Here is a 21,279-nt window from a genome sequence, read left to right as displayed (position 1 = left end):
TCACTATATTCCATTTTTGCATCCCCTATGATCTAGCATAATGCTCTTTCCACAATAGAGTTTAAAGCATACATTTAATTTATTGATTCTTGGATGTACAAAGAGATTAAAGGAATTGGAGAGAAATCTGTATGAAGCTTAATGGGGATGAGTCTCTATTCCTCAGCTACTGAACTGAACACACCACAACACAGATGGAATGGGTTGGAACTGAAGGCTGTTCTGTTCCTGAGTTATTTCATGGGGCTTAAGGTCTCTCCCTGGCCTGGAGGCTCCTCCCCTTGAATGTACTTTTTCACCTGAAGTGTTCCTGGCCAGTGATCCCATCCTCCTACCTGGACAATAAATCATGCAGAATTACTGTCTGCTTCAAGCCTCACTAGTGGTTCCTTGAAGTGCCATCTGGGCTGATGCTATTTATCCAGATGTATTTCTTAAATCTTTAATTAGCAACAGGTTTTTATGTGAGGACAGAATGCAACCCCTGGGCTACTTCATGTGCCAGTGAACCTCACATGCTCCTGGGAAAGCTAGGAGCCAAGTATGTTCTCCCTCCCTCTGTAAATGCTCTTTGTAGGAGTCAGACAAGGCAGCAAATGTTCTGGTGGAAGATCAAGCCACCGCAGGGAAAGCAAACTCTAGCCAATCTACATATTCACAGGACTTCCTCCATGAAGCCAGGTGCTCATGAATGCATTCTTGCTGACTGCATGTCTACTTTTGCCATGTTTTGAAGAAGCAAGAATTGAAATCTTGAGCTGTAATTGTTGATTAGCCTAATTCTCTTTCAGTTTTTTTCAGTTTTGCTACACATTTTTGAAGTTTTTGTTATTAGGTAGGTAAATTAACCCTTACAATTATGTTCTGTTGATAAATTCTCCCCCTTATTCTTACGGAAAGATCTTTATCCCTCATAATATGTATTTCCTCTGAAATAAAATTTGAATAATAATATAGTCACTCTAGTTTTATAATTGTTTTCAACCTTATCATTTTAATCTGTTTGTGTCTTTACATTTCAAGTGTATTGAAGCACTGATAATGCAGCAGAATATACTTGAATCTTTCTTTTCAACCCAATTGGACAATCTCTGTCTTTTAATGGGCTGTTTAGACCATTTATACTTAATGGGATGTTTGCTGTCATTTGGTTTAAGTCTTTGTGTTGCTATTTATCTTTTCTTGGTCTCTGCTTTTGCCCTCTGTACCAGTCTGGAAGGTGGGAATATCTAGCATCCCCGGCACTGTGCTATGATGAGGCCCTGTCGCTCTTTTTCTCAGGTGCTTTCTTGACTTGAACTGTATTCTCTTCTTAATGTTCGAGGGGGACATGGTGCAGGCCTCTGGCATTTTCTTTATTCGTAGCCCTTTCCTGTTTAAGACTCTGTCCTTCACCTCCCTCCTACCCTATCCCTGAGCTCTCAGTCCCATCTTCTTCTCTCAGGGACTTTTCCAGACTCTGCTTTGCTCCTTGACCTGGAAGATCCCTCAAGGTCTTAAGCTGGGGAGTTACAGGGCTCACAACCTATTCCCATCTCTCTTCCCATTCCTGTATTCCTGCACTTATTTTCTGATACTTAGTGTCTTGGAAATAGCTGTTTTATGTGTTTTCTAGTTTTTTAGGTTAAGTAAGTAGCAAGGTAAATTTGGTCTCAGTTACTTCATTTTAGCTGGGCCTAAAGTCTCTCTTTTATTAAAATTTTAACAGAGTCTTAAAAATAGTGAACTAGAATATAATAACTTGCAATTACTATTAAGTATGACTTACATAATTAGCTCAAAACCTTAACAAGCTTGAATTTCATACAATTCACAACATCCTTCATTTCACTTGGGCCAGGTCACCAGAACCACCAGTTGTCTCCAAACACAAATGATCCCCAGGGTCAAGGAAAGTACATACCTTTTAACTCAAAGCAGAGATTATATATTTTTCCAAATAAAATTTTTTTTCAGGGAAATATAATTGACATTTTTCATTATTATAAATATTGTAAATATTAACTATAGAAAATAATGGGTTTCCTTGTGACATTTTCATATAAGTATATGATGTATTTTGGTCATATCCACTCTCTCTGCTATATCCTCTGGTTTATCAGACTGTTTGAACATTAAGTTCACTCTCATTTGCAATCCGAAAGATCTACCTCAAGTGTCCTGTTGTGTGTGTTCATTTACTTTTTTTTTCTAAACAGTTTGGCACAATTTTCTAGTGGTTCAATAATGCTATTCTCAACATTTATGATATTTTCTTGATTTATGTATTTTTTATATCATTTATATATATATAATGAAATGATATAAAAAGCACTCTGGCATTTTCTTTATTCGTAGCCCTTTCCATATATATATATATATATATATATATATATATATATATATATATATATATATATATGAATCTTGGAAACATATATCCATATATAATATATACTTTATTTATGTGTTATTTTATTTATTTGCTTATTTTTGATTTCATGTTAAACTGTACCCTCTATCTGTTTCTTCTATTTATAAAGGTTCCAGATTTCTGTCTAGGAATTGGCCATGAAGCAGTCTCTTGCATGCTTCTTCCGTGGACTTGAAAGTGACTGCTCCCGTCACTTGAACAATTGCTTCTCCTTGAATGTGGGCAGGACCGTGACTTGTTTCCAGTCAAGGGAATGTGGCCTCAGGGCCACACAGGACGTGTGAACAGGACTCCCAGGAAGCACGGTTCCTGCTCTGTTAGTGTCGCTCTCCATTTCTAGTTCTGTGGAAGAAAGCTGAAAGAACACAGCCGCTCAGGGACAGGACTCTGACACCCAGAACCAGCACGGAGGCAGAGCCTGGTGCCACCAAAGCTACCGTTGAACGGGGCCCTGGCCCACACCTTGATGGCAGCCTTGCAGCAGCCCAGGCAGAAGACTCAGCTAGGTGCTGCCCAGACGCTGGGAGATGATAACTGTGTGTGCTTTCGCTCCATGAAGTGTGTGAAATTGTCTCCCTGCTTGGGAAACCTAGTGGAGACACTCACAGAGCCCACCTCACATTCAACGTGTGAGTACACATATGTCTACAAGTAGCTATTGCCCATATTTCCTTTCCCTCTTTTTTCCTGAACTATATTTAAGTAAGTTTCAGACCACATGATTCTTCATCCTAAAATACTATAATAAGAAAAATCATAATATAACTATCATACCTCCGCCTACCTTAATATCATACCAAACTCATCATCTTGAATAGTCTGAATATTTGATATCCATAAGATGATATTTTTCACTTTTCAAAAAGTGGATCGACCCTGAAGTGTTGGCACAAAGATATCCGAGAGGTCACCCTCTGATTTTGGTCTCTAAATCTTTTTCAACGACAGATTTTCTCAAATTGCCAGAAACAGACAAAACCACTCCAGGGATTAAGGCCAAGCTTGCCCAGCATCAATACACATGTTGAAAAACCATCTCTACCCCAAGTTGAAGGGATGTGTAATATCTACTTAATAAGACAGTAGAAACATGTGGGTGGGTGCCAGTTTGCCTCTTCACTGGAAAGCTGAGATGTTGACGGAGAAAGAAAGGGAGTCAACACTTTGGCTTTGGTGTTTGCTTTTAGCATCCAGAACACGTTTGGGGCTGCCCTGCGGTTTTATTATAAGACTTAACAAATACTGAAAAGCAATTGCAACACAAGGTCTCTAAAACTGTGGTCCTTATAATTGTCTAGACAATACTGAAAGTCTGTCTCCTCCAGGTCCCCAGGTGACTGGTGGGCAGCATCATTCTCCACCAATGTCCAATCTCCACTCTGACCTCCCTCCCAAAAAGAGCTCAAGTGTGGCCACAGGGCTTCTTCCAACCTGCAAAGTGTGAGAAATGAGCATGGTGCTACCTGAGGCCATGGGTGCAGGGTGGGCTGCTATGTCTCCTATTTGCTTCTCCACATTGTCGGCAATGCGATGGATAGGGGTTGATTTCACAGCCTGAAGTGACACAGAGCCCAGCCTTCAGAGCAATATCTAGCACAAGGACAGATGAGCCTCTAGTGTTTTCTACCCGGGGATCAGGGGTTGGCTCCTTTGTCCCCGTGGCATTACCTAGCCTGTCCTGACCAACATCCTTGACTGGCTCAACTGTGGGATTTCATACCTGCTCTAGATGACGAGCCAGCCGTCCAGCTCTTGGCCTGTCTTCTCTATTCCTTTGCCAAAGCCATTGTCCACACTGCTGCTGGTGTAAACCTGACGGGAGACAAACTTGTTGGTGACTAATTGGAAGCTCTTCTGACAGAGCATAGGAAAAGTTGACCGTGACCTGCCGCCTGCCTATCAGACGACTGTCCCTCCTCTCCCACACCACTGGCTCTCTCTCAGACCTTCTCACAGATCTTGCATGAGGCCCTCGATTCCTGTCTTCTCAGCTGGCTCACAAACCCTCCCCTGCTTAGAGGACAGGTCCCTATAAAGTCCTGTCCATTCTTCAAAACTCAACTCAGCTACCTTCAATTCTGTGACCACCGCTGACGCTGTCATCATATCTTAAATATAACCCTAATATTCAGCTTGGTATTCATTTTTGCCATGGTCTGTATACTTTTTAGTCTCTTTATAGAGAATGAGCACTTGGAAATATAAATTCTTTTCAGTTAGGACAACAGGATTCAAAGTTTAAATATCTTGCTGGGGGTGGGGGATGTGGCTCAGTGGTAGCGCCCTCGCCTAGCATGCACAAGGCACCGGGTTCGATCCTCAGCACCACATAAATATAAAATAAAGATATTGTATCCACTGAAAGCTTAAGAATAAATATCTAAACATACATACATACATAGTTACATACATACCTTGCTGAAGATTCAGCAGTAAGTAAGTCGTACCTACGTCCTGAACCCAAGTCTCCAGTGCATGGACTTTCCTTTGCACAAGGCCTTCTTCCACTGAAGCCCCAAGATGGAGGGCTGGTCCTGCCCTGTGCCATCCAGGGCCTTGCCCCCATGATGCTGGGAACACCTGGAGAGTGTCAGGGCCAAGCACCTATCCCTTTCGCAATGGCCCTTCCTTTAACACCAGATGATTCTGTGAACGTAGTCCACGCAGGCTGGCAGAGTCAGGAGGAAATCAGGACAAGGGCTGGGGATATGTCCCCTGCCTTCTAGTTGCTCTTCAGTTGGGTTTTTACGAATTTATGTTCTCATTTTATTATGGATTAAATAATGATTGGGGATGTCATTGAGATTTTTAAGCTCCATTTGATGATGTAGAGTGAGCAATGGATCTTCTCTGAAGATCCATTCTAGTTCCCCACTAGAATAGGCCACTGAGTGGTTTCAACTCAAAGTCACGCACTGGTTGCTGGAGGAGAACCACAACTTCCCTTAAATTGTCTGTAGGGTACCCTCTGGCACTAACAGGGCAGGAGTATCATGGTGCAGTTCAATTTGACAAATAGCTAAACATTTCATGAGGACTTACTTTGCACAAGATCTTGGCATTAAATCCAGGAAGCCGTTCATGAACATTTAAATCCAGAGTTCTGACACAAAGGCTGCAGCCATTGCAGATGAAATGTGCTCTCCTGTCCTGCTCCAACCCTCTCCGCATCTCAGGCTGGCGATTCCAAAGCTTTGCAGCCTGCATCTTCTTGTTTATTGCCGATGGCACCCTTAGTGGGTCCCTATGGAGTGACTGCAGGGATTTAAATGTTTTCATGCTGGGTACAATCTTTCAAAGAAAGTTCTTGCCTGAGACAAATTTTCTCCAAAGGTTGTAGTTAGCAATTTGCTTCCTGTTAATAATTCCACACACATTGATCTCACAGCAGCTGGTGATTATTTGGCACAAAACCTCTGAATTTATTTTAAATTTAGAAAAAGAAAATTTGCTTCAGTACCTGCTTCCCGCTTGGGCATTTCCTTGGGAGACCAGAATACCTTGAATAGCTTGATGAAAATGACCAGTATTCTCAACAACAAAGCCTCAGACTTCTCACCCAGCTGCCCACAGTGAAAAGAGAAAAGCATTTTTTTTCCCTATTCAACTGAATTCCAAGAAGGAGTTTCAAGAATAAAAGCATTTTGAGTTCCATCCCCACTTCACTGGGACATAAACTGCTAAAGCAACATGTCTGCTTTACAAGACCAGCTTCTCTTTTTGTCCTTCGCACCATCCCCTCTGAGGGCGGGGGATCTGTCCCCGAGGGCCAGCTTCTGACTTCGGAGTGCGTGTAATCTGGAACTGCGGCTCCAATAAAGCAGGGCAGGGTGTTCACTGTGGCACCTCTGTCAGCAAGAAAGCAAGTGTACATACAGTAGGTGCTCACAGCTGACCAAACCACTTTTATTAATAGATGTTGTTATCTCTTCTCAGAGATCAACGGTAGATTGAGATTTCTTTGGATATAATGTAATTTCTGCTTCTCTGACTACAGTTTTCTTACCAACGTCGTCTCTGGAGGACACTTGGGGTTGGTCAGACACACCACACCTGAATGTGCGCAGGTTTCCTGCCTCGTTGTCCTGCCTTCAGGAACCTTCGCCACTTTATCCCTCTTGACGCTACCTGAAAATTGGCCCCCCTTGGTATACCCTGCTCGTTGTCTGGTCTCCTTCCCTAAAGCCATTACTACTCCTGTTCTCAAAGTGAGTTAGAACCCGAGGAGCACTCAGGGCTTTCTAAGTCACACCGGCCAGGAACCCGATGCCTGCCACGGAGCAGGTGCACCCCTTCTTCTTTACTCCACGGCCCCTTTCTGCTCCATTGCTCAGCTGGTCTCCTTTCTTCAGGGCCCTGTCAGGGCAGCCCCATCATGCGTTCCCTGAAGCCTGAGGCAGCCACTGAAGCAACAGTGGCCCTACCTCCCCAGACGCTCCCTCTGAAGTCACTTCATCATTCGTTTTGGTCAAAGGTAGAATGAGCTGAAAGAAAATGCAGAGCAGGGGCTGGGGTTGTGGCTCAGCGGTGGAGCGCTCACCTAGCACGTGCGAGGCCCTGGGTTCCATCCTCAGCACCACGTAAAAATAAGTAAATAAGATAAAGGTATTGAATCCAACTACAATCAAAAATAAACAAAAATTTTTTTAAAAAAAAGAAAATGCATAGCATTTGGAGTGGAAAGGTGATCGCCACATTCCTGATCATGACCACGGGACAGTCATTGAGATGCCTTGAAAAGCCCCCTACTCATTTGTGTGTCAATGTCTCATTCCTGTATTGGTGGCCGTCACAGCATGAGACCCACAAGCCTGTGGGACCCCACAAGGCAGCGGTTGTGGCTGGCCAATACTCTCGATGGCTGCTTCTCAGGCACCACCCCATGAGCTGTGCTCTGGAGGAGCTATCCTTCCAGTGCTACTTGAACACAGCAATGGCTCACTTTACCCCCAGCACTGAATCCTAGCAGGATTCCTTGGTTTGAAGTTGAATGAAACTGGTAATGATTCAAGGAAGAACCAAGGGGTCCAACTTGCAGGTATTGTTAAGAGGATAAAGTGTCAAAGGTTCCTGAAGGCCAGACAGATGGACAGGACCCACAGGACAGGCTCTCACTGGACAGTGCAGAAGTCAGGTGTGGGAGTGCACCGGCAGCTCAAGGCTTCGTGCTTTGTGTCAAACCTGCAGGAGGGGGAAGGACGGGTGCTTCACAGAGAAGGCAGCCTTCAAATTCCACTGTACTGGGTGATCCCCGTCTCCAGCTTGAGAAACCGAGGGGGACAAGGGCACGTGGGAGCAGGGCTTTCTGGTACATCAGCACAGGCAAGTCCCCTGTCTGCCCAGCCTCCTGCCACTGCCTCCTGGAACCTGCCCCTGGACCTCTGTGCATCACGTGCCTATGATCATCACACAGTTTAGACATTTTCCTCATTTAACCTAGGGGACCCGACCCTACCTAGACCCACAGAAAGGCACATTCTCCAAGAGCCCTAGAAGGCTAAGCGGGGGGGTTGGCCAACTTCTGTCCAGTCCAGAGAGGAAACATGAAGCCTTTGAACACTGGACATAGGTTTGTTGACACTCTTCTTCTTTTATCTTTTGTAACAACCATTTTTAAAACACTTGGACCTTTCTTACTCATGGAACACAAGGAAAGAGGCCATCAGCAGATTTGTCCCCTGATGTAGGGGATTCTGGCTTTCATAAGACCCCAGTGCTTCCCATGACGCACAGTTTGAAGTAAACACATCACAGGTCAAGTGTGTCATGCTGAGTGTGAGTATATTGCAAAGCCATCTAGAGATGGTCCTTCTTCACTCAGAGTCGTGGAACTGATGCTCAGGGAGAAACATGGGCATGGAACAAAGATCAACCTTGCTGGGACTGGTGGGAATATCACTGCCGATGAGCGTCTCTGGAGAAAAGCTGAAGACTGACATGAGGAGACGCTGGGGACTGAGTCTTAAGAGACTGCACAATGTGGCATAGAGAGCGAAGAGGACATGCCTGCAACAGACACAGAACCAGTGGACAGGGAGGGGGGAACGTCCGTTAGCCCGTGACTCATCGAGAGATTCATCCACTAGTTCATTGATTCAGAGATCGCAGCCAGAATGGGGTTTAGGCCTTAGGAAAGTTCAGTTCCTTAGAGGCCCCAGGTTGTTTCTTGGTCTATGAAGATGATTTAGTACATTTTTATTAATCAATGTGGGAGATACTAACCCTTTAGCCACTTCCACATCCATGATGTAATTCTGACTACTTTGAAGAATAGTTGAGTCTTTCTTGAATTTACTATTTGGTTAAAATGATAATCTTAGCTTTTGTGTGTGTGCGTGTGGGTGTGCTCATAAGAAATTTATTTCCTTTTTTATATCTTATTATTTTTGGCATGTATTGGCATGGGATTTAAATGTGGTATTTTCTGCTAACTATTATAAACTTCTAAAGAGAATATTATGAAAGACTAATTAAAAAAAAAAAACTTGCCAAGACAAGGGAAGAATTTCAGGAGTTAACAAAAGTAATAGGATTGGAATGAGCTTAAAGTGGGCGATGTTTAAACATAAATTTATGTTACCTTTCTGAGAGAACTTGATTTAGACAACCCACATCTATCTGTTTCAGTTTTACAAGAAATAAACAGGAGAAAATAATACCTGGTATATTTACTGTACACTGTCAGTGTTCAGGATTAATTAAAACATATAAAAAGGTACTTAAAACGAGGCATAATGCAGAGGCATAGAATTATTTCATAAATAACAAAAATTACGCATTAGCAGTGCATCTTTTTATTGGCCAGAGAAGCGAATGAACTGACATTCCCAGAGCACCGTCTGGTTTCTGTGTTAATCTGCTGTCTCCATAGCGTCCATGTGAGCTGCCTTTAGTTCCTGCACAAAGTGGAAAAATCAATGGAGCAAACAACAAACTGGCTCAAGAAGAGCACTTACAAGGCAAAAGAGGTGGATGAAAAGAAAGTGTGTCCTGTGTTCCTGACTCTTACACTTCGCAGGTACCTCCTGGCAACTTGTAAAACCTCACACATTCCCGCCAGGCCTGGTGGCACACACCTGTAATCTCAGCAGCTCTGGAGGCTGAGACAGGAGGATCATGAGTTCAAAGCCAGCCTCAACAATTAGCTGGGCACTAAGTAACTCAGTGAGACCCTGTCTCTAAATAAAATTCAAAAAAAGGCAGGGGATGTGGCTCAGTGGCCGAGTACCCCTGAGTTCAATCCCTGGTCTCTCCCCAGCAACTCCAAAATAAATAACGTCACACATTCCTCTCCCTGATTCAGAAGTCAGGTGATCCTGGTTGTTGGCAAAGGATACATAATAATGAGACCAGAGCTGGACTTGGTCCGTTAATTGAAAGAAAAATTTAATGGAAGAATCTTTTTAAATGACCTAATATAATCCCATTTTTTAAGTCAAGCAAATTCTTTTCAAATTCAACTGGAACATTTTGAAGATCAAATATTACCTTCCCATGTGATATTCCTGAAGAAAGTGTATCATTCTCTCCTAGCTTTGAAATTTATGTGTGTTTTTCTGATAGAATTACCATATTTTTGTACTCTTCTATGTTGTCTGCTGTTGCTATGTAGCTGGTAGGCTGATATAGTGGATAGGTTTCTTTCTTTCCAGTAATACATCATAGTGTCTTTGCTAAGTACTGCTTTATGAGACATATAGGGATACAAGTTTAAATTAATTCAATGACATGTTGCAGTAGCAGCCCATGTAATTTACTTGAGATGACAATCCCAAGTCCAGATACTGTTTCCACATGGCTGTTTCCCTGTATAGAGCCTATTTCAATGATATGACAAGCTTTCTCTCTGCAAGGTAGCTGACAGCTTTGGCTTTTTACATCAACTTAATACACAACTTGATTTCATAAATCCCGTGGCGAGTTCGCGTTAGAAAGGCTCAACTTCTGCATCAAGTAATGGAACAGAAAAAAAGTTTGAAGAGACACTGGCTTGATTCCCAAATCTGATAAGAGAGATAAACTCATAAAATCAAAAAGGTCAACAAATTCAAATAAGGAAAAATTCAAGGAAAATTATAGCTAATAAAATTATGCACATAGTATCAAATTGCTGAAACCAAATGCAAATAAAATGTTAAAAAAAAACACACACAGAGAAAAAGGATCCATTCATTCAAAGGAGCAGCAATCATTTCCCAACAGCTGGCACCCCCCAAAAAAGTAGTAGCATCATATCTTTAAAGTGAAGAAAACCAAGTTCTTAAAAATACTATCCTACCCTCAGCAAAACTAGGCCTCAGAAAACAATGTCAAAATAAAGATTAGACATGAAGTCAGCTCCGATAAAAGGGTGAGAAGGTGCACTGTCAGCAGAATGACACTGCAAATATCACAGAGGGAAGTTCCCGTGCAGGAGAGGATTGCCAGGAGCTGCTGGGGAGGGAGGCTTGGGCCTGTCACCTGTGCTGTTGCTTAGCTTTCTGCCACATTCGTTTTGGTCCTAAAAGTCATGCCCTGCTATGCAAACTTTGGGACTTTATGTGAGTAAGGTTATATTATGTGTATTCCTCCAACTCGCCTTGTGTTTAAATTTTAACCCTAATACCCACTAATTCCTAGAGTGTAGATGCAATTCAGTTCCATTGCTCTGTCATCCAGTTGTGTGGACCAGCATGCATTTACCTGTTCTGTATTTACCTGTTCTTCTACAGAACATCTGGGTGGTTTCTAACATGCCGCCATGTCTTGTGTGTCTTGAAGAGGGCGTGAGGGCTTCTCTCCTGTTGAGGTGCACATCCAGGTGATGGCGCCTGAACCACAGGCTGGTTGAATCTTCAACCAAGCCAGCTGATGTTGTTTACCTCCCAAAATGGTTTTTACCAATTTAGACTTCAAGAGCAATGTAGAAGTCCTCCAGCTGTTCCACGTTCTTGCCAACACTTGATATTTCCTTGATATTTTCAGTCTTCAAGATTATTTCCAATCTTATGAACCCAGTGTCATGTATTTATTTCTGTTTGCAAATGAAACAAACATTTTCATATACTTATTGGCCATTTTAATTAATTTTCTATTTTTCTTTTTTTATTCTATTATTTATTTATTTATTTTAGCACCAGTATTTTCTTCATCTAGAAGCACAGATCAGTGATTTCTTCTTCTCTATTGAAATTCTTTTATTTTGAAGTGGGAAAGCTTTGCCTCGGTTTTTAAAACTTAGGTAGATCGTTTTTATATGAGTATTTAGCACCTTTAAAAATTTTATGTATATTGATCCCTTTTTCAATCATAGGCTCATATAATATTGTTTCAAATTTCTTACACCCATTGTTCTTTGAGGTATATTTGGTCTAAGATTCTTAATTTTAACAAGTGTGTTCTGCATTATTTGTTGTTAGTCACCTTTTCACCTGTTGTAATCTTGCACCACATGATAAAGACACCATGGCCCCTCTTCCAAAGCTCCTGCCCTGCCGGCCTTTCTCCGGGCAGCTGCCGTGCCATGGTGCCCTACCTGGCTCCCATTACTCAGTGCCAATGTCTCCCAGGGGAGCCACCCCTCACCCCTTCCCCAGCCACTGCCAGGTCATTCAATGCCTGGAGTTCTGGGACACTTACTAGTTCACATAGATTTCAGAATTTGAATATGTTTCGTTTTTGTGCTTTATAACTTGATATTTCATGGTGATTTTGAGTAGATTGTGTGGCCTTCCTTGGGCTAGTGGTGGCCATGTCCTTTAAACCATTCTGTATGGCTTTGCTTCCGATGTGCTTCTCATGAATAGCACCTATTTCTCTGTATAAAAACAATTTAACCAAGTCTGACAATCTGTTTTTAACTAAGCATTTTAGTTCATATACAACTACTTTATTAAGATAAACACGTACACATAGCCATATGTGCTTATTTCTACCCCATGATTCTTCATATTGATTCACTTTATCTTACTTTGAAGCGGCTTAGTATACATTCCTTTTATCACATTTCAAGCTCACTAGTTTGGAAATTATATGCTTTATAATTCTTCTGTGGCTACCTTGGAAAATTGAACACGCACACTTCACTCCTGAAGTTAAGTACTTTTCTTTTTTTATTTATATATGACAGCAGACTGCATTACAGTTCTTATTACAAATATAGAGCACAGTTTTTCATATCTCTGCTTGTATACACAGTATATTCACACCAATTCATGTCCTCATACCTGTACTTTGGATAATAATGATTATCACATTCCACCATCAGTAATAATCCCATGCCCTCTCCCTTCCACTCACCCCTCTGCCCTATCTAGAGTTCCTCTATTCCTCCCATGCTCCCTCTCCCTATCCCATTATGAATCAGCCTCCTGATATCAAAGAGAACATTCAGCCTTTGGTTTTTGGGGATTGGCTTACTTAGCATTATATTCTCCAACTTCATCTATTTACCTGTAAATGCCATGATTTTATTCTCTTTTATTGCTGAGTAATATTCCACTTGTACTTCAGCAACACTGATGTCTTAGAACGTGCTGTCTGTTGCCTCTCTCCTGACTCTGAACCACTGTCGCCCCCTCCAGGTCTCCCTTGCTGCTGCAGGATCCCAGCCTTCCCACCACAGCAGGACAGGCCCCGCCCTGCTCAGGTCCCCTCTGCACACATCACTCCCTGTCCTCAGTCCCTTGAGAGTCTTAGGTCTTCCCTTGGGGGAGTTTAGAAAATTCTCTGTCTACTGGATGAAAACTGTCAGTTTCTGTTCATATGAAAGTCTTTATGTTCTCCTCATTCTTCATATGTCCCCACTGCATGTGGAGTTTGACCTGGTCATTTATTGTTGGGATGTTGAAAATCTTATTATTTTTCAGCTTCCACTGGGGCTTTGAGAAATCAGATTCAAATTGTCAATTTTGTAAACATGACCTTTCATTCCACCCGTTTTCAAGATCTTTTGTCTGTATTTGGTGTTTGTCTGTCTGTGTGATGTTCTTCCCAGTTTCCTCTGATGTGAGCACGGAAGGATTGTTTTCTTTACTATTCCTGCTGGGGTTTCCTGGGACTTCTGCATCTAAGGATTGATTTCTTTTGACAACTCTGGAAGATGTTAAGTCATCACATCCTTTAATAGTGCCTCCTCTTTCACTGCCTCTCTTACCTCCACCAGGAGCTCTGATTTGGTGCAAGTCAGTGGTTTGGGTCTGTTCTGGGGCATTCACCTCGTCTGCTGCACTCCACAGAACTTCAGGAAGTCTCTCTCCCATGAATCCAATCACCATTAACTCTCCAGTAAGGTTTTAATTTCAATTATTATGTTGTTTTTATTTATTTATTTATTTATTTATTTATTTATTTATTTATTTATTTATTTTGAAACAAACCTTTATTTTTTTTTTAACTCTCTTGTTTTTGCAGATATTGTCAAACCTTCCTAGTTCCTCTTATTACACATGTGGTAGAGAGATGTGTACCCCAAGAAAAGATGCCCATGCTCTAGAACCTGTGAATATTTTACTTAATGACAAAGGGCATGTGGGGACACAATTAAAATAGAACTTAAGATAAGGTTGTTAGTCTGGATTATCCAGAGGATCCAACCTAATCAAATGAAGCCTTAGAAGGAGAAAAATTTCTCCTGTAGGAAAGGAAGAGAAATACCAGAAGAAAGGGAAGAGATTAGGAGATGACCCTAGTGAGAAACCAAGTTGCCCGTGTTGGCTCTGAAGACACTGGGGTCCCCAGGCAAGGACTACAGAGTCGGCCATCCATTACACACAAAGAGGCATATCCAGGGGCTGTGGCTGTGGCTCAGCGGTAGAGCGCTCGCCTAGCACGTGAGAGGCCCTGGGTTCGATCCTCAGCACCACATATAAAGTTAGTGTGTGCAACTGCAACTAAAAACATAAATAAACATCTTCAAAAAAAAAAAGGGGGGGGGGGCATCTCCAGAATTAACAGCTGGCAGCCAAGAAGGAATGGGCCCTTACCACAAGGAGCCAGATTCTTTAAACAGCCTGAATGGGCTTGGAAGTGGATTCTCCTCACAGCCCTGTCACAGAGGCCTGGCCAACTCACAGAAAATGGGTTTTGAATTGGAGACACATGGAACAGAGAACACATGGAACTCTTTCATCTTATATTTGGCCTCTATGTGGTGTCTGTTTTCTTAAGTGATTGCTGATGTAATTAAAAAGATGACTTCACACTTATATTCCTAGCAGCTCTGGAGGCTCACGAGTTCAAAGCCAGCCTCAGCAAAAAGCAAGGCAGTAAGCAACTCAGTGAGACCCTGTCTCAAAATAAAATTCAAAATAGGGCTGGGGATGTGGTACAGTGGTCGAGTGCCCCTGAGCTCATTAATCCCTATTACCCACCCCCAAAAAAGATGCTTCTATGTTTTTGGAAAAATATCTTTTAAAACCCTAAAGTGATGGTTTTTTAATTGTTCTCACTGTTAGGTAACAATCCTCCAGAAGCATGCCACTGTGAGTCCAAGGCCGCAGAGGGGCTAAATGTTTTCTCCCACCACTCCCAGTACTGGATGCCAAGCTAACCTGATGTATTGAACTTGTGGCTAAAGACGGTGCCTTATTGTGCTTGCACAGTTTGCGGGGGGGGGGGGGGGGGGGGGGTTGGAATTAGGCTCTGTTTGACTTCAAAGTAACTTTCAGGTTTAAACCCAAATAAGCTACACTCCAGGAAGTGTATTGGTGTCATTCAGGAAAATAGATCAGGTTGGAAGGAACAAGTCTTTCATTTTGAAATCTGAGATTGTTTCCTTTGCGATATCCAAGTGCAGGTATCAACTGGGCTAGAAAAATAAATGTGCAACAACCACGGGCAACAATCAGAAGAATAAGTGTTTCTCGTCTTTTGCTGCAGAGAGCAATAGGCTGGAGGCCAGGAGAGCAAACCTGAGCTGAACTCCACAGGGAAGGCCTCCTGAGAAGGCTGAGGGTGCACTGAGATTCATCAGCAATATTTGCATTTGAAAACCTGTGTGCTCCTAGTGAGGATGCAACAGGAGATCCCTGACAGCAGGCACACCTGAGAGGTGGGCAGACGACAGAGGTGTTTGTTTACCTCATTATCTCCCTGCAAAAAAAGAGAAAATTCTCAAGATTCATTTTATTTTCAGGTGGTATGATGTTCCGCGTGGTTATTTACTCTTACTCTAAACAAACAAACAAAACAAAAGGAACAGAAGGTAAATGCCATAAACATAAGCTGGAGAACCCTCCAGAAAGGAATCTGCTGTGGCGTGGGCGCTGGCCCTGCCTTCCTGGCTCTGCAGCAGGTGCTCTGATGGCACCTGCAGAATCTGACTCCCAAGGAAGGAACCTCTGGAGACTCCAACTGTGAGTGGTGAGGTCTGGACTTGGTGGAGGTCTCTTCCCGGATCCAGAATCCTGTCTGTATGGATCCAGTGCCACCTGCAGTGATCTGTGACCCCAAGACTCCTCCATGGGTCTGACCAGTGCTGGACTCTCTCCGTCCCTGGGTCATGCTGGACTCGCGCTTGGCCCTGCTGATGCCCAGATCCTCTCATTTTCTAGACTCCAGTCATCTGCTTTTTCCTGCTTCAATAGATTGGAATTTGTATTTGATATTTTTACTATAAATGCACCACCTGCATCCCAGACTAGGTCACCTTGGATATTGACACTGGCATGGATCAAATGGATGCTTGCCATCACCACTAACCTTAGAACTGCTCTGGGTAAGCCTGAGTGTTTTGCAGACTCCTAGTTCTTATGATCTTGGTTGACCCAGCAGCTGGTCTGATCTGGTCCCAACTTCCCTCCCTGACTTGTCAGCTCATGACTTTATCCCTGCTGCAAGCCCTGGAGATTTAGGACCGTTTATGAACTTCTGTTCCATAAAACCTGGAAACGTCCAGGAGATTAACTCAGTTTATTCAACAAACATTTATTGTCTGACTACCATGGGCACTATACATCCTTCAGCCACAGAAAAAGTATGGTCCCCATTCTGACAGAGCATTTCAGTTGGGGTCAGGATCAGAGGCAGCGGATGGGAAATCATCAAAATCATGGAGCCTGGCGGCCAACGTCTAAGTACTGGAAGAACAATGAAGCTGCAGTGAGGGTAAAGAGTCTGCAGGAGTGGAGAGGAAGGACAGGCCTCTGCAGTACCTGCTGTATGTAAGCAGAGATTTGCAAGGAGGGAGGAGGGCGCCATGGGAATGTCTCAGCTCCACACGTGTTAGACCTCCACCACTGAGGAGCTCTTTGACCTTGGATGAGATCGTCCGTCACTCAGCACCTTGGTTTTGCTATCTACAGGTTGGGGATAATAACACCCCTTTCTCAAGCCTGTGGGTTTGACAGGATGATTAAATGAGTTCAGCATCTTAACAGAGCTGGGCTCAAAAGTACACTACAAAAACGTTAGCCATTGTGATCTGTTTTATAGCTTGGGGTTATAAAAAGGATCCCCTTGGAACAAAGAAATTAACAACTGCAAAGAGGTTTGTTCATGAACATGTCTGGCTGGGCCTATAACCACAAGTTCACAGGCAGAGACGAATTACTAAGTGTCCATAATTACGCATCAGCCTTCATATTAATCGTGACAAAAAAAAAGCACATATAATGTTAGGGACTATAAATGTCTCAACTGAAGAATTTTGCTATTTCCTTTTCAAAAATGGGTGAAACGTAAATTGTTGGTAAATATATGCAGCATGAGACTGTCCCACCGGCAAAACTCACAGTTGAGTTTCTTTCAGTATAAACTCTAATAAGCATGTAAATGAGGCCAGTTAGAACGTGCCATTTCCAACTACAAAAGCGTTTGCACAGTAGCATCCACAAGTTAGTTACTTCTTTGTTATTTCTTTGTTGAACAAGCAATTTTTCAGTTGGAAAGCTAGACTCAGGCAGATGCAACTTCCTGTGAATGGTAGGATCAGGAAGCAGAGTGGGATCCTCAGAGAGGACCTGCAGGAGGAAACCCAGAGAGGCGCAGGCATCTCCGTCACAGGGCAGGCGGGGCTGCGCCAGGGTGGCCCGCTGATATCAGGCTGTTGGAACTACCTGGCACCAAGGCCTCTGCCCAGGCCTGCACCTTGCCCACACTGAAAGGAAACCAAGGAACTGGGGAGGCAGGTGAGCGAGAAATGAACAACAGAGACCAGGCAGAGAGATGAGCTGACAAATAAAGGCCATCTCTCCACAGATGGAGAGAGGCAAAACAGGCTTGGGGTTCGGGACTTTTAAGGGGCAGGCTCAGGGACTAGAGCTGGGCGGGTCCTAACGCAGGCGGTTAAGGATGGAGTTGGTATGAGGGAGTGGTGAGTCTTTTTCAGAAATGCCCCGGGTGGAAAAGAGAAATTTTTCTTACAATGGTGGCTGTCACTTAAGATGGCCGTCAGACACTGAGCAAGAACCTTACCCACTACAGATTCTTTTGACAAGAATCGGATCCCCTATTGACAGAAGAAGCAATGTGAAGGTGTGAGAGCCTGGGCCGTCCTTCAGCCTCTGGATTAAGGATCGTGTGGAGTGGCCAAGAACTCTGAATCAAACTGCAATTCAAAACCATAGTTGACAAGAGCCCGTCTCACATGAGATCAGTGCACAGGGTGGTGTGGGCGTCCTGAGAGTGGTGAATGGAATTCCCACTAGAGTCTACTGCTTTTAACACGGGTCCCTCTGCCTTTAGTAGGCCTTTACCAGGAATATGGCTGTAATCTCTCTAAGTACTAGTGATGCGTGAAAGGTCGAATCAAAGAGTATCTGTCCCCTCCCCTTCCAGTGATACTTGCCTAACAGGTATCTATAAAAACAATTCTATCTTTGTGCTGCAGATCATCAAACTTCACCTCTGTGAACCCTAGATGGCAGAACACACACACATACATACACACACACACGCTACACCTGTTTAGCTCAAGGTCAGAACGTCGGCTGGTCTCAACACACAATGGCTACCTCAGAAATGGACTGGACAATCTTTCTCACGCTGGTAAGTCTATTGAACTTTCCTGTTTCATATGGAAACACCAAGAAATGTTGGAAAGTTTCTGATACTGCATCATGACAGGTTCCTTTTGAAGAGAGAGCCAGGTACAAAATGTCTATGTAGTTGAACAAAGTCCAGAAAAAAATTTATAATTGGGCAAGCTTCTAGTCTCAAGTCCACAGCAAGCAAACTTTATCATTTTAAATGGAAAAACATATTGCCAACTTTTAAATTGGAGCAGTTGAGTTCACCTGTAGACGGACCCTGCCAATTATATGGATACATTATAAACTCCAATGCCAAGCTAACAAAAGTAGCACATTTTAATAAAACTGCAGAAGCTTGATTTAGTCAGTGAGAATTTCTTGTTCACACAGATTTTTGTCATCTCTCTCAGCTCCAGGGGCCCCTTAATGACAAATTAGCAAGGTGCTACTGTCTTGAAGCTAGGAGACATTTTAGCACATTGACATTCAGCATTGTGACCTGCTTCTTGCTAGACTGCTAATTAATATTTGCACTGGCTACAGAATTAGCTTGTTTTTTTAGACTATTTCACATTCAAAGACTGCCTCCAAGTAAAGCAGGTTTTTATCTAAAAAACCAACTCTACTTTGTTTTATTAATATTTATAAGAAGAACTACTACTAAGTATCTATTTTTGCTAAACCATCAGGCCTCGTGCATGCTTTGCATTATCCCAACTGTACTACGGTTGTATGGGATAAATAGAATTGCCCCATTTTGTGGCTTAGGAGAAGAAGTTTTGAAAGGTTACAGGTTTGCCCAAGGACCTATATTTGAGGAAGGATGCAACCAAGACTCAAAAATCTTCTGTCCCAGTTCCAAGGTGCCCTTAAATTAACTTCCATCTCTGTGAAGGGGAGAAGCCAACTTGAAACACCCGGTGGAGCTCTGCTGCTGTGGACTGAGTGTGTGTCCGCCTCACATTCACATGTGCATGTAGTAAAGTACCCAGGGCTGTGGCAGGTAGAGGAGGGGGCTTTGGGTATGATTAGATCATCAGGGAACCATATAGATGGGACTAGTGTCCTTAAACAGGACACAAGAGAGCTTGTAGTTCCTTTTTCTCTCTCTCTCTGCCACATGGGGATCCCCAGAAGATATAGCCCACAAGGATGAGGGCCTTCACCAGACACCAGTTCACTGGGGCCTTGATCCTGGATTGCCAGCCTCTGGGACCATGAAATGAATCTGTGTGTAGGTTACCCATCAGTAGTATCCTATTGCAGCAGCCTTAGCAGATGCCCTGCCTTCCTACAGATTTCCTGCCCCAAGAAAGAAAAATAAAATGTTCCTCAAAACCAAATGGTTGGGCTAGGGACATAGCTCAGTTGGTAGAGTGCTTGCCTCACATGCACAAGGCCCAGGGTTCGATCCCTAGCATCACACACACACACACACACAAGAAACCCAGTGGTTTGGCTGTAAGTTAATATAGCAGAATCCTCCCCACATTACACCAGCATGCAAATATGGTTGAACTATTAAATATTTTGAAGAGGCTGAAAAAGAACAGGAAGTGCCTCTTCAAGGGTTTCTTTGTGTAAACAAGACATTTTTCTTAATCCTAAGAGGATAAGTTGAAGATACATTAACACACATTCTATCTATTCTCTCAACTGTATCTTTGTTGAAAGAGTTACAAAAGCAAAATCAATGGATTCCTAAATGTTTACTATCTTAGAATTACCTCCTCACAGACTCCAGAATGTTAGAAAATTTCTAGCCCCACATAAGTTAGTCCACTATAAATACTGACTGTAAAAATTAATTAAAAATTCCTGTATTATTTTCAAACATTGGAAGCCCATGGAGTGGATTTCTACATAGCTCCCCTGGCTGAGCGCCATCCTGTTTCCTCCTGGCAAGCACTGGACAAAGGGTGGCTTTGTGCAGCTGAGGATGGGACATCAGAGGACAGAAATTAAAGGTGCCTCCCACCTGTAGCTGTGCAATGGAGCTGGCAAAGGGGTGGGTGTGTGTTAACTACTACATTTGGCAAAGTCAGAAACCAGGCGACTTTGACCCACTAAAATGCAAGAAAAGCCTAACCTAGTTCCCATGCATAGAGGAACTCAGGAATTAGGTTTGATGATGGTGGCAAAGGGTCAAGTATAAACAAAGATAAAGGCTCCAAAACAATGTGATCCATTCAATGCCAGAAGAGATTCCCAGACTTTTGACTCTGGAGTGAAAACGACAAGAGAGGAATGAACCAGAAAAGCAGTTACCCAACAGTGTCAAAGTGGGCAAGTGACGGGTGGTGCCTGAGGAACCCAGCCAGATTCCATCCTAAGATCGGGATCCTTCTTGTCACAAGTCATGAAAAGTTGATTTCTGTTTTACTAGAAATTACCGCAATTTCTAAACTTGCTTGGAATCCCTGCCCGGGCCTTGAACTCAGCCATGCCTGGCTCTCCCTGACCAGATAACAACCCTCTCTGAAACCTCAGTGGCACCTCATAAATTCTGTTTTTCCCTGACCAGATAACAATCCTCTCTGAAACCTTAGCGGTGCTTCGTAGATTCTGGTGTTGAGATCTAAATTTACTCCCTAACTTGAAATGTTGAACCATTTAGATCATTAACCTACTATCTGCCTTTGTACTATGCTTGTCAAAATCCTGTTATTTTAAGGTCTCAAGACACCCCCCTTTTGCTACTTTTTGTGCTATAAAACCGTGCTCCTAGAGAGCTGGGGACTGTCCTCTAACCATGGATTTCAGGAGAGACAGTCCCAGCCGGCTGGAATTACAAGCTTGCGTTAATTTGATTTGAACTGGGCCTCGGTGGTCTTTTCCTTGTGTCGTGGTTGGACAGTGCCCATGAGTGGACATAGAGAACAGTGACTTCCTCCACATGGCAGTTGTGCTGGTCAG

At 43.1% G+C, this 21,279-nt stretch overlaps 1 non-coding gene across 1 annotated transcript; it reads left to right on the top strand.

Annotated features, from left to right (window-relative positions):
- The first annotated feature begins 14,185 nt into the window (after positions 1-14,185).
- On the top strand, positions 14,186-14,258 carry Trnaa-agc (transfer RNA alanine (anticodon AGC)). The gene has a single exon. It is a non-coding gene; the product is annotated as a tRNA-Ala (tRNA).
- Positions 14,259-21,279: the final 7,021 nt, after the last annotated feature.

Source organism: Marmota monax, unplaced genomic scaffold, assembly GCF_021218885.2.
Source record: "Marmota monax isolate L192 unplaced genomic scaffold, Marmota_monax_Labrador192_F-V1.1 WCK01_AAM20220418_F8-fsc00010, whole genome shotgun sequence".
In the NCBI taxonomy this organism is placed as follows: domain Eukaryota; kingdom Metazoa; phylum Chordata; class Mammalia; order Rodentia; family Sciuridae; genus Marmota; species Marmota monax.
This window is presented reverse-complemented; position numbering and strand designations above follow the sequence as displayed.